Raw genomic sequence first — 14,410 nt, forward strand, 5'->3', positions numbered from 1 at the left:
AACTGTTCCCTTTCTAAACAATTATCTGCTGCACTAGTCTGTTCTGAAAGATAACAGGACCTTAGGAAAGTTACTTTTACTACATAAAAGTAATAGTGACTCCTTATGATTCTTTCCATTTATGTCAGTGTTGCTCTACCTTAGTGGTTCTCAACTAGGGTTACATGTATCTCTGGGGGCACATAGAGATCTTTCACGGGGGACACTAAATCATCTAGATAGTTATCTAGTTTTACAATAGGCTACATACTAGCAAAGTCAGTACAAACTAAAATTTCGTATAGACAATGACTTGTTTATACTGCTCTATATAAAATACACTGATATGTAAGTGCAATATTTATATTTCAATTGATTTATTTTATAATTCTATGGTAAAAAGGAGAAAGTCAGTAATAGTGTGGCTGTGACACTTTTGTATTTTTATGTCTGATTTTGTAAGCAAGTGTTTTTTTTTTTAAGTGAGGTGAAACTTGGGGTATGCAAGACAAATCAGACTCTTGAAAGGGGTACAGTAGTCTGGAAAGGTTTAGAACCACTGCTCTACCTGACATAAACCTGTACTTACGTCTTTGTTTTCACTGCAAACTTTACTCAGGTTCAAGCACAGATTTTACCTGTAACACATTCCACACTTACACATCCACATGCCTCTATTTTTGACACATGGCCAGGCAGCCACGACATCCTGAGATATAGGGCTGATCCTGAGTTAGTTTATCCTGTGTATTGCTAACCCAAGGTAACTGCAGTGTAACTGTACAGTCATGGTCATCAGTCACAACAATCAATAGATAATGGTCCTCCAATCCTTTCCCACAAGCCTTTCAACGCACATTCTTGTCTATTATCTTGTCCTTTACCTCTACTCCAATCCCTGACTGGAAGTGCCTTCCTATGCCTCTGCTCTGTGTACTTGGTCCCACACGCCTTGCCTGCTTGCAGCTTCTCCAGCTTCATTAATCTCCAGTGTTTCAGGCAGCAGAAAGATGCCCAGTGAAAACCCATGTATCAGCAAGCAGACACTTGGCCAGAGGCTGACAATCTTCATACTGCTTTGGGACAAAGTGAGCAAGATGTATGACTTTAACTCCTCAAAGAGGGGCTTCAAACTGTACAATAATGATTTATCACAGCAGCGGCTGACTGATCAAAGTTTCAAGCAGACCAGACAGTGCAGAGAGAAGAGGTGAGGTAACAGAAGATCAAAGATATGAATTCCAAATTTCATGCTGCTCACCCGACAAGCTGTTTTACCATGAACAGGACTGAGCAGTGCCTCGTACACAGAGACCCCTTTCAGCATGGACTAAGCTGGGATGGGGGGGGGGTGTTCAGAACTTGCATGTTGCAAAGATATCCTTCTCTCGTTCTCCCCTCTCCCACAGCCAGCTTGGAGGGGTTGGGCTCCACTTCAGAGAGGACACCAGTTCCTCCAGGTCATGAGTTCTGTACTTAGATTTCACCAACAAAATTATTAAGTGTAAACTTCTCAGCCTTAACATGGAGTCACAGACAGTCCTCTTGAGTGCTCCAATCTGTCTTGCCAACCAGGTAAGCCTCCCTTTGTGAGAGGTGGTCCCTTACACTAAGACTCAAAGCAATAATCAGGTTACTCCTTGTCCCAGTGGACCAGTCACTTACCCCAGGTCAGTTGCACTTTAGATATCACACCAGACACAATGCCCGTAGCCAATCGTATAATAAACTATCTAAAGATTTATTAAATAGGAAAAGGAAACAAGAGTTATTTACAAGGTTAAAGCAGGTAAACATATAAACACAAAAGAGTTACAATCTTAAATTTCAAAAAGTAATAGAAGCTTCTATTATAAGCAAGTTCCATAGACCCTTTAGGGCTAACCCAGGCTAACCACTGGAGATCGCTTGCTTATGCCTAGTATTTCTCCCCTCCCCCCCCCCCCAACCGAGTCCAAGTAGCATAAAGATACAGTTCCTCCTTATAAGGGGTTTTTGATTCCTTTCCCTTCTTGTGCTTTGAGCTGCAAACTCAGCCAATGAAAGGAATTCACTTGCAAAACTCATCTTCACGGTGGTGAGGGGACAGTAAACAACATGTCCTCTTTAATGTTCCACTCTAGTCCATCTGTTGTTGACTGGCCTTCCAGGTTGGGCAGGATATAACACCTTCTGTTGGAGACCAGCACTTCACATTAGTTAATGTCTCTCTCCTGTCTGGTGATTTACGCAGTTACAAAGACTTAAAATTCAAATTTTTCAAATGTTACCTTACAATATGGAATACGGATGTTATAAGTGAGATTAATGCATGCAGCAACTCACACTCCTTAAAGTCTAAACACTAAACACATTCTTGTAATTCTAATACCTATTTTAACAATATTAACGCAAAGGTGAGCCAGACTAATTCCAGCTATGTATTTGTCAACATTCAATTGAGGCATGGGGACCTTGCCATGAGCTGGCATCTAGTCTGCCAGCATTATAATTATTATGAAGGATATTACAAAATATTGGGCAGGTTTTAGCCTATTTCTAGCTGTTGCTTAATTTATGGACAGATGCTGTGCCATTAAACTTGGGTACCACACCATCTCCTCCTCCCTCTTGCTACCATGTTGCTTCAAATGGCAGACAAGTGCGGTGTGGGGAGCAGCAGTTTACAGGGGCTGAACACAGTAGTTTTTTATAATGAAAAAACATTAATGCAAAAGTTAAACATTTGTGGCCTTATCTCAGAGAAAATGTAATTTGTTGTTGTAGCACAATCCTTAAAGGCACTTCTATCCAATACCCCTGCATGCTAAGTCGCCCTCTCACTAGTGCAGAATCTGGCTTATTGCTGATTTTACCTGGTCCACTCCTGGAGAGAGTAATAAAATAGAATTATTCACTTAATAAAAATTTGTCAGTCTCTGAGATTCACTGGTAAGGGAAGCATCCATCTGCCACTGTTTTAACTTGCAATCCCTGTCCAGACACTTATCAGTTCAGCTATCACAAGACACAGAAAGATTCCTCCCCTCCCCCATAAACAGAAGATCTTCCTGAGGTCTAGAATAACAGGTCCTTCTTTCATTCAGGTATTTGGAGCAGCATAACATTTTGTAAGGTGGCAGGAGCCTGAAAAGGGTTTAGTAAAATCACCATTTCTGCTCTGTCTCCCAGGACCTGGACCCCCACCCCCCTTTTCTCAAAAAGAATTTTTTGAGAGAGTTGGAAGGTACATTAACTCATCATTAAGGCTACGATTTTGTCACTGAGGTTGCAGAAATCACAGAATCCATGACTTCCAGAGACCTCCATGACTTCAGCCCGTTGCGGCTTGGAGCAGCAGGGTCCCCCACCCCCCGCCTGTGGCGGCCGGGAGCTGCGGGGTACTCCTGGAGCACCGAGACACTGTGGGCAGTGGGGGTACCCTGCAGCGCCTGGCTGCCATGGGTCGCAGGGCAGCTGAGAGCTCCGAGCTGCCACGGGCAGTGGGGGGACCCTGCAGCTCAATGCTGCCGCAGGCAGCGTGGGGCTCTGAGCCGACCAGCTCCCAGGCGTTGTGGGCAGTGGAGATCCCCAGAGCTCCAAGCTGCCGCAGGCGGCGGGGAGGGACCCACAGATCCGAGCCTCCATGGGTGGTGGGGGCTCCCAGAGCTCTGAGCCGGGGCCCGCACAGCCGCTGCGGGCAGTGTAGGGACTCCACAGCTCCCCATTTTGTCACAGATATTTTTAGCAAGTCAGAGACAAGTCATGGGCTTCTGTGAATTTTTCTTTATTGCCCATGACCTGTCCATGACTTTTACTAAAAATCTCTATGATGAAATCTTAGCCTTACTTATCATCTCTTTCCCAGGGAAAATTTCTGGGAAAATTTGGTGGCCAAGAGACTCAGCAAAGAGAAAGACATTCTCTGGAGATCGATGCTGATATACCGTACTTTATTTGGCTGTGTACAATGAGGGATTCAAGGGCACTCACAAACTTTTCTCCATCTCTCTGTCAGTAACAAGTACAACAGTATCAGACTCACTGAGGCAAGGAAGAGCACCTAAGAGATCATTTAGTGTCAGTGAAAGCCTTCAGAATTTGAGGTCAAAGCAATAGAGGATCAGAGATGCATGGAGATGCACAAGGACTCCTCCAGGTGACTGGAAAAGCACAAGAAGTCTGAGAAGAAGTGAAGGAAGGAGGACAAGGAGATGGAGGAGAAGCTGCAGGCTAGTCTCTCATGCATGATCATGAGATGAAGGAGTGACACATGGCATTTCAGAGGACATTATTTGGGCTCATGAGCTATAAGGGCAAATCCATAGTGTGCATGAGCACCATAACTCTGCTTCAATGTTGTCATGTCCTACAGCCTATGAACCCAATGCCTGAAGGAACCAATGAGCCATGGAACCTCAGACCACCATCAGGTCTGTGCACTCTACACCTGTTCCAATTCAGGGGAAAGAGCAGATAAACTAATGTGCAGTTTTCTTATTAGTGACAAGTTTTTATGTTATCTTATGCTTGCATGTTTGAACCACATTAGAGCAGCTGGTTTGCCCACATTTTTAGCATCAATCAATTTCAATAAATGTAAAGAGAAAGGAATTTAATGCATGTAGAAACATTACATATGATTTCTAGGCAGCAGCATCAATGAACCCCAGTATATTCCCCATGCAGTTCAAGAATATCAGTGCACAAGGCATCCCTTATGGCCTTTTCTGTAACAGACCCTGTGCCAGCAAGGGGTGCATTTGGTGGCTGCCTGGACGCAGACTCCAAATGAGGGGTGGGCAAACTTTTTGGCCTGAGGGCCACATCGAGTTTCTGAAATTGTATGGAGGGCCGGTTAGGGGAGGCTGTGCCTCCCCAAACAGCCAGGCGTGGCCCGGCCCCTCCATCCAACACTCCCCCCCCCGCTTCTTGCTCCCTGATGCCCCCGCCGGGACCCCTGCCTCATCCATCCCTCCCTGTCCCCTGACTTCCCACGGATCCCCGCCCCTGACTGCCCCCTGCTGCCCCATCCAAGCCCCCCTTTCCTTCCTGACTGCCCCCCTGGGACCCCTGCCCCCATTCAACCTCTCTGGTCCCTGCCCTCCAACCGCCCTGCCCCCTGACCACCACCCCGAACTCCCCTGCCCTCTATCCAACTCCCCCTGCCCCCTTACCGCACTGCCTGGAGCGCTGGTGACGCTAAAGCCATGCTGCCCAGATCACCAGGACAGACAGCCATGCCGCCCGGCTGGAGCCAGCCAACCACACTGTGCAGCACAGAGCACAGGGTTGGGCAGTGCAGCTGCAGAGCTATGGCCTGGCAAGAGCTCGCAGCCCCCCCCCCGCCCAGATCATTGCACTGGCAGTGCAGTGAACTGAGGCTGCGGGGGAGGGGGAGCACCGGGGGAGGGGCTGGGGGCTAGCCTCCTGGGCCAAGAGCTCAGGGGACAGGCAGGGCCGGATGTGGCTCACAGGCCGTAGTTTGCCCACCTCTGCTCCAAATCATCATTGTTGGCAATCAAATCCACTGCAAAGTATTTGCCCTTATCCTCCCATATAACATGAGGCATACAACATGCCCTGATCACATGTATGGTGTTAAACACACTAAAGTCCAAAAGACTAAAGACAAATCAGTAAGCAGACCATCTTGCTTTCAGTTGGCCAAAAGCACATTCTCCCATCAACCTGTATCTGCTCAATGTGTTGTTAAACTGCTCCTTTTCCAGTTGGTGCAAATCAGTGTAAGCAGAGTCTCAATGAGCTCTCCCCTGATAGCTGGAGATGAGCTGTAGAAGAGGAGTTCAAGAGCTGATCTCATCTGCATGGGCACACCCACCCTGTCTAGGTACTCAGCATGATGGGATTGCTTGCCCAAATGGTCACTTTTGGCTAATGTGGGATCCCCAGTCTCCTTGTTATTGTGGCAGGAGTAATAAAGGATTGTTAACCTTGTTGTGTGAATCAAGGGCAGCAGAACTATAGTTGGCATTTCCCGATTGAGGGACTCACCCTCAACTAAACAGCACTCGCTAGGCAGGGGATGTGGGTTCCAAAGCCTAGCAGGTTGAGAGGGGATGGGGATAGGCAGTTGTAGTTGTGGGCTATGCTTAAGGGTGCTGGGCACTGTTTGACCCTTTCTGTTTCCAGTGTGTAATAACAGCTAATTTAGATTCAATTGAGAGTCTTGTTACATACTCTAAAGCTGAAATCACTGACACCTAGGTCTAAGTATTAGGCCTGCTTTGCAAAAGTGTCTCTGAGGCAAGAGACTGCCCAGTGTGCACCAGCAGTGAGGCTCCCCCACTAACAGCTGAACTCACTGAGAGCTGTGTTAAGTGGTGAGCCCTGAAGAAATCTTGGCAAGCAGCCAGCAAGGCAGCTGGTGGAGAGGTATGGTGAGCAGCCAGCAGGGTGGCTGGTGGAGAGTGCCAGAGCAGATCCCCACAGAGAGGAGCGGCAAGTGAGTGTCCAGGCAGCAGAGCGAGTAAGGTGCCTCCTTACTCCCCCTCCACCCAAGGTTGGAGGTGAACTCTGCAGATGCACCTCTGAACTTTGGGTCTGCACTGTCCAAGGACAGCAATTGTGAGTGGGAAGCAAAGAAGGGACACGCATGTTAAAGGGACTTTTGGGTTGCTGGACTTAAGAACCTGAGGGGGAAAGGACACTGCCCAATTTACTTGGTGGTGGGTTTTTTGCTCATGTTTTATGTTTATGGACCCTGTTTGTGGTGTTTCCCCAAATTAATGCTGAGTTACTTCCCTCCTTTTATTAAATGTTTTTTGCTACACTCAGACTCTGTGCTTGCTTGAGAGGAAGTATTGCCTCTTAGAGGTGCCCAGAAGGGTTACATCAGAATAACCCTTCATCAATCAGGGTAGCAGAGGGTAGGCTGGCTTGCTTAAAATCACAGTGGGCACAGATACTCCACTGATCACTGTGTTGTTTGGGGGGAAAAAACATAGTAGCTTGCCCATATTGAAACAGGCCAGAACTGAATACCCTGGTATCTTTCTCCCTGCCACTGCGTCTGATGTAGGCGTCTATGAATATGCTACAATGATCCACAAAGCCCCACATAAGGGTGGAATAGTATCTAAGAAGTGGGCTGTAGCCCACAAAAGCTTATGCTCTAATAAATTTGTTAGTCTCTAAGGTGCCACAAGTACTCCTGTTTTTTTTCCTGTTAATGTACTTGCATGCATAGGATGGATATATGCATGCCATCAATCACACCTGCACTGCGCAGGAACCCCATCCATTCCAACCCCACAGGGCCTTGGATTGTAAATTCCTTCAAGCAGAGGCCTGTTTTTTTAATTGGTATGTAAAGTGCCATACACACTGATGGCACAGGATAATATCTCTTCATATATTGTAATTTTGTTTGGCCTTTTTGAACTGACATGCCCACATTACCTTCACTTGCAAATCTTTTACACAAAGGACGGTGTATTGGGTACACAACATACAGAAGGAATAGATAAATAAGGGAATTGGGAATATATTCAAAGGCCATTGGCAAGGCACCTTTCATATTTTTTCCATTGTTTATAATAATCCATGGAAATTTAATGAAGTTGTTTACTTACGTGTTTTTCCCCTTCTATCAGTTGTGTGCAATTCTGCTGAGTGCTTCTGTGTCTTTGGCTACTGGAACTGATTCTTTTCATTCTGAACATGTGCATTAAAACACTTATTTTGAGAAAAAGGAAACATATAGAGCATTACATGGACTTAGCAAACAGCTGTCTGAAATAAAGACTGGTCAGGTTTCGGGTTTCTCAATCTTAACAGTCTCCCTGTAATGCCAACTGAACATTTTACACTAATGAGGAGACAGTTGTACATGGACATAGAGTTACTGTAGCTTTGACTTACTGCACACCTGCCTTTCTTGAAAATGTTCCAGTTTGTGTCTGTAAACTGATGTGATGTCTTTAAATTAATGGAGATATCCTATCTCCTAGAACTGGAAGGGACCTTAAAAGGTCATTGAGTCCAGCCCTCTGCCTTCACTAGCAGGACCAAGTACTGATTTTGCCCCAGATCCCTAGGTGGCCCCATCAAGGATTGAACTCAAAACCCTGGATTTAGAGGCCAATGCTCCAACCACTGAGCTATCCCTCCCCGCAGTATAGCTACACTATAGATCCTCAGCTCATTCCTTCCCTGAACATTATTGAACATGGACCACTCAGCATCTTGTTGACAAAAATATTGAACTTGAAGAATATCACTTTTGCTTAAAGTAAACAGGAGAATCACACTTTCCTGTTCCTTCTTTCCCCACCTCCAAAAAGGAACAATATGCAGCTGTAGACTTGGCCAAAGAGAGCCCTAGAAACATGGACGGTGGGTGAACCACAGGCTTGGGGAGGCCAGTCCAACCCACCCCTTCCGCCTGAGGCCCCGCCCCTTCCATCCCCCAAAGCCCAGAGCCCCCCAGCCCCGAGTTGCCTGTGCGCCCAGTGGGTAGTTCGCGAGACCCTCACCAGCTACAGAGTGCTGGGCATGCAGGTGACATGCAGCCTGTCCCCAACCCCAGAGGGCCGAGCGGGCGGGCAGTGCGCGACCCCCCCATGCCATGGAGCACTGAGTGGGCGGCACACGACCTCCCCTGCTACAGCCCCGGAGCACTGGGCGAGCAAATGGCCTGCCCCCTCCGCAGCCCCAGAGCACCGGGCGGGCGGTGCATGGCCCTTCCTCCCCCAAGCCCTGAAGTGCTGGGCAGCGCAGCCCCAGTACTGCCCCCCCTCAGCATTGGGCGGCCCCAGCCATCCAAGTCCCAGCTGCCTTAGCCCCTGCCAGCTTCCCTTCCAGGAAGAGGAGCAGCCTGCCTGGCCTGGGGCCAACTAGCAGCAGGAGGAGCCTCAGGGTGGAGTGTGGGCAGGGCCACGCGGGCTGTTTGGGCAGGCATAGCCTTCCCCAGTCTATTATACACACCACCCATGCCTAGAAATGTTAATCTTTTTGCCCGTAGCACTAACTAGATGAAAATAAAGCAATTTGACAAGTGTTCAAAACATAAGCATGCCACTGTGAGTTTTCTAACTTAATACAAATATTTTCTTTCAAGCACATTATACAAGTGTCATGCTATGCCGGGGTCACAGAGAGAATCATTCAGTGTATCTACTTTTCTCATGATTTTCTAGAAAAACATCCTTGAAATCCAGGGGGCAAAGGAGATAGTTGGAACTTTATAATAATTACACTACTGAAAATTGCATATAGCTAATTGTAGCCCTCTGTCCTGACCCACTTGCCTTCTTAAGCCCTAACCCTGCAAAGACTTATGCATGTGGTTAATTTTTGGCATGTAGTTAAAGTAGTTCCATTGAATTCGTGGGACTAGTCACATGCTTACAGGTAAACACCTGCATAAGCCTTTGCAGAATCAAGGTCTTCATTTGTAAGCTCTTCAAGATAGGGATCATGTCTTCCTAAGTGTTTGTGTACTGCCTGGCACAAATGGACCCGGCTCTTGGTTGGGAACTATTTACTAGATCAAAGATTACCGTAGGATATGCTTTCATATACTTTCATACTGCATAGCTTTGGCATTACATCTCAGTCCTAACCTCCGGTATCTCTGCTATTCCATTTAGCTGTCTATGCTACAAGCTAGGGATGGATTCCCCTGCTCATGTGTACATACTTGCGGTAGCTTGATGAGAGTTACTGTGAGTATAAATAGTAGCATAGCCACACTAGCATGGGCAGCAGCAGCAGAGGCTGTGCCAAATACAAACCCATTTGAAAGCAGTGGGTATGTACTTGGCATGGATCAGCCATGCCCTCACTGCTGCTGCCCATGCTACCCAGGCTACACTACTATTCATGTTTGTGCTAGCTCTCACTGAGCTCCTGCAAGTATGTGTAAATAAGTGGGGGGAATCCCACTGAGCTTGTAGTGTGGCATAGCCTTAGTCTCTTTCCAATCAGAGAACAAGAATTGTGCCAAACTAGGTGTTGGTTTATGATATATACAAATGTCAAATAAGGATGAATATGGAATTACCAAACTTATTTTCTATTTGTGACCAAATTCAGATTGGAAGCTAGACTTCTAGTGGTATGTGTATGGTCTCCCCTTCCCCTCTGTTGTTTCTTTGTGTCTGTCTGTGTCACAGAGGCTTAAGGGAGAATATCTACTATACATTGGGGTTCCTCTTTACAGATAACAAAGGTGAGACATTGTTAGAAAGAGCATCAAAACAAGTGATGGAACCACTTGAGATATTAAGTGACAGTAAGCACCAGGCCTGGATGGTATTGACCCAAGAGTACTAATGGAAATTAAGAATGGAATGTATGACCTGTTAAAGAAAATATGAATCTATCATTACAAATGTATTATACTGTGCTTAGATGCTACAATGATGTGTGCTATAGAAATACCTTAGACAGATATGTTATTTTTCTGTTTTATTAGAGAACGGGAAGGTTGCCAACACTGAACCCATGCTAAAAAAAGACCCAAAGAAATATAGGCCAATTATCTTGATCTCATTACTGGGAATAATTGTTAAGAAAGTAATTAAAGACAAAATTACAGAGCACTAAAATAAGTATAACGTGATAAGGACAAATTAGCACAGCTTCTGTGAGAGTAAATTGTGACTAATGTTTTATAATTTTTTTCAAGAATTAACAAAAAATAGTGGCTAAAGGTGATATAACTTATTGGATAAAGTCTCACACCAGAGCTATAAAATAAACATGATAACCACAGGGTGAGAGGTAAATTATTGTCATTGATCAAAAACTATTTCGGAGGAAGGAAGCAAAGTATATGAATCAATGGCTAATTCTCATCCTGGATAAGGTTAATATTGGGTTGGCCCAGAGATCAGTACAGTGAAAAATTTCTGTTGTGCTATCACCAAGCAAAGCCAATAAAAGGTAGAAAATTAATGATAAAAAGATGTCAGAAAATATTGGTAAAATTAATTACCAAAAAGGTATAGATCCTAAAACCGGTTGAAAATTGGTGTTTAGCATTTATTTAGCACCCCTCAAAACTTAATGTCATTCTACCATGCTACAAAACCATTCAACAGTGCTATGCAATTATTTTGTTCAAAGTTCTCATAATGTGAAAAAGGGTCCAGTTACCATCATCACCTCCCTGGAATAAATCCACTTGCCATGGCCCAGACTGTTCTTCTACCTATGCAAAGGGTGATATGCGACTGGGCACAATTGCTCTCTGTTCATGCCCCCTGGAGTGCAAAGGATGGGAAGTGGGGGAATAAGTTGGGTTGAGTATTTGGCCAGTGGTATACAAAGCACAAACCCAAATCCCTGGCAACAGAACTCAGACCCAAATTACTGTTAATACTGTAGCAGTAACAAACAAACAAATGAACTTACAAGTAAGGTAACTTTATAATATGCTAAAAAATCTCATCTCCACAATAAAGTCTCATGTCAGTCTCTAGACCCCTGCATGAGACTGGAGAGGTTAGAGGGGAACCCCAGTTCACTGTCCAGCTATCTGTTTGGGCCTGGTAGCAATGGAGCCTACCAGGGTTGTAAAGTGCATGGCTATTCACCAGACACCTGCCCGGGCCAGGCCATACTGGGAGCTTGGCAGGAGGCCCAGAGAACTCCCTTCTTCATTCTCTAGACCCCTACAAAAGGCCAGGAAGCATCAAGATCCTGGCGAGGAGGACAGGAAAAGTTCCCTTTTTCATTTGCTGGGAGGCTAGGGCACTGTGAGATAAATGCTCAGGTCTTTCCCAGAAGGCACTGTTACAAACATGGTTTGGTATAGGTTTGACTAAATAAACTTAGAAGACATATTGCTGTATTGTGGAAAAAAAGTTGCTGAGTGGAGACAATTCAGTTGTGTTAATTGTAATTCACTTAGGTGAGAGTGTCACAAACTGGCTACAAAAACTTAGTTGTACTTGTACTGACAGGCCCTAAATGAGGCCAAACAATATTAGAACTATGTTTAAACATGACCCACAGTGGCTGGCTAAGCCATGTTAAAAATCAGTTTAGCTGGAACCTTAACTCAGTTTGATAGTTTCTTAACTTAGTTTGAGTCCTGATAGGGATATGTACGCTCCTGTCCTTCAAAACTTGGGAACACAACAATTTCCTGGACAAAATATGTTTTCTATAGCTGAGAGAAGGAAGGCAAACCATGTACTCTGTGAGGAGAGTCTCTGGTTTTTAAACATATTAACATTTCTGAGCTATATTCTGCTTCATTAACACATGAACAATAAATGCATGCAGGTATAATTTATGGCATGTGATTGTCTTTTGTCAGTTTCTTGTGTCACTTATATTGTCAGATAACTCTCTGAAGATCAGGGCTTTATTATTCCCTTTACATGAGACAACTGAAGTAAGGACCAATTAGAGAATATGAATAATAAGCATGAAGAAACCCAGTCCCAGGGTCTTAGTCACAAATTGATGTTTTTGAAGAAACAATGGAGACTTTGCAACAACATTTTTTTTGCCTTCATCTCAAAATGCCAAATGAATGAATTAAAATTAGAAGTGCCCCCAGTGGCAGATTAACACATGGGCCCTGTGCCCAGGGTCTCCGGCCAATTTGGGCAGGAGCACCGAAACCTGGGTAGATGTGTGTGTGTGTGTGTGGGGGGGGCACGAGGCCTCACCCTCTCCATGGAGCTGCCCCCTGCTCCTCCTCTTTCCCCTGAGGCCCCGCCCCCCGGACAGGCTGGAAGCTGGAGTCGGGCCATAGTAAGAGCCACCCAGGGAGCCCAGCCGCTGTGGGTAGCCCCGGACCATCCACCTGCCCTGGGCTGGGGGCCAGGGTGCCAGAGAGGAACTCCTGGCCCATGGCCCTGCCCCCTGGGGGCGCACCACCCAGGGGAGGTGGAGATTCTGGGGCTCTATATACAGCAACCTGGGTGGCTCTTACCATGGCCCAGCGCCGGCTCTTGGCCTGGCCATGGGGTGGGGCCTCAGGAGGGAAGAGGAAGAGCAGGGGGCAGACCACTGAGAGGGACCAGGCCTTGTGGTGAGGGGGAACTCAGCCCCTCCCCCCCCCGCCAGCCTTCCACCAGGAAGAGGCTAGCACCCCCGGCAGGGGCTGTGCTTCGTGGCGGGGAAACTTTGTATTAATGCATTTTGGTACATTTGTGTTTTAATGGGATGTGGGGAGCCCAAATGTTCTTTGTGCCCAGGACCCCTATACATTTTAATCTTCCTCTGAGCAGAGCAAGAAAGAATCTAGACAACTGCTCCTGCTAAAATTATTCGAGACATTCTAGGACCCTGTCTCAAAGACATTAATGGGTTTCTAATCTGAGCTATCATGCATTTGTTATATATGTAGTTTTGGGTGATTTAACAAGACAGACTAGAAGGAAGACTATGGGAAAAATTAAAAAAATTAAATATGTTAGTTACAGCACATGTTAGTTGCACTCAGAAATTGATGAGTACAATTTGCTTACACTCACATAAAAGAGTTTCTTAGAGCAGTATGAATTGTAGCGACTCATAGGACCAATTTCTGCCCTGATGTGTACTCTCTGCGATCTCATGAAAGGCTCAGATTGCACAGGGTTTGATCATGGCTCAAATTTTACTGGGGGCCGATTTTTCCTTTACAGCCCTGCTATGGTTCTAAGAATAAAGTCCCCTGATAAAACTCTCTTGCTAAAGAAAAACTCCTTCATTTTTCCTCTGTTTTTATTCCTCTCATCATGCATTGCAACTGTTAAATGACTTTGAAGCCCATCAGTCCTGCTTTTTAATCACCCAAGGAACCTCCATCAGTCTAGCAAGCAAGAGACCAGAACAAGAAATTGAATAATCAAGCCAGAGTCTACTGTAGAATACTACCAATTAACTACCAGGCTAGTCTGAAGGAAAATATTTTTGATACACTCACAGAAATTAGAAATTGGAAGGCATCTATTATGTCATCTCCCACAATAGGAACTCAGTGTGTGCCCAGTATCGCTAAAAATCAAATAACTTGTTTAGGTGCCTACCCTTAGGTATCCAAGTTTGAAATTTTTGGCCTAGGTTACTATTTCTTATGATTGGTTTTTTTTTAAACCCTTTCAAATGTGAACAGAATTTAAATTGATTGTCTTCTTGAGTTTGTAAATTGACAGCTTAAAACAATAGCTTGAATGTATCTCCATGTGTGTTGACGCTGAAGCCTAATGGCAACACCTACTTTAAATGTCAACATTAACTCCTTTACTGCTGATCATTTTAGCAGAAACATCCTGCTAATATGCTTATCTTCTGTTGCTGGATGCAATGGTGGATAATAAGGATGGAGGTGGTGGGACAACTGTTTGGGAGGATGGAAATTTAGCACTTTAAGATCCCTCCCAAAATTTCAAATCACTTAAGATCCTACTCACAGTGAGGTGGGAAAGAGGAGAATCATTCCCTCCCCCTTGCCAAAGGCCTCATCCTATGTCATGACTTCCTG

The sequence above is a fragment of the Chrysemys picta genome, chromosome 1 (assembly GCF_011386835.1).
Source record: "Chrysemys picta bellii isolate R12L10 chromosome 1, ASM1138683v2, whole genome shotgun sequence".
NCBI lineage: Eukaryota > Metazoa > Chordata > Testudines > Emydidae > Chrysemys > Chrysemys picta.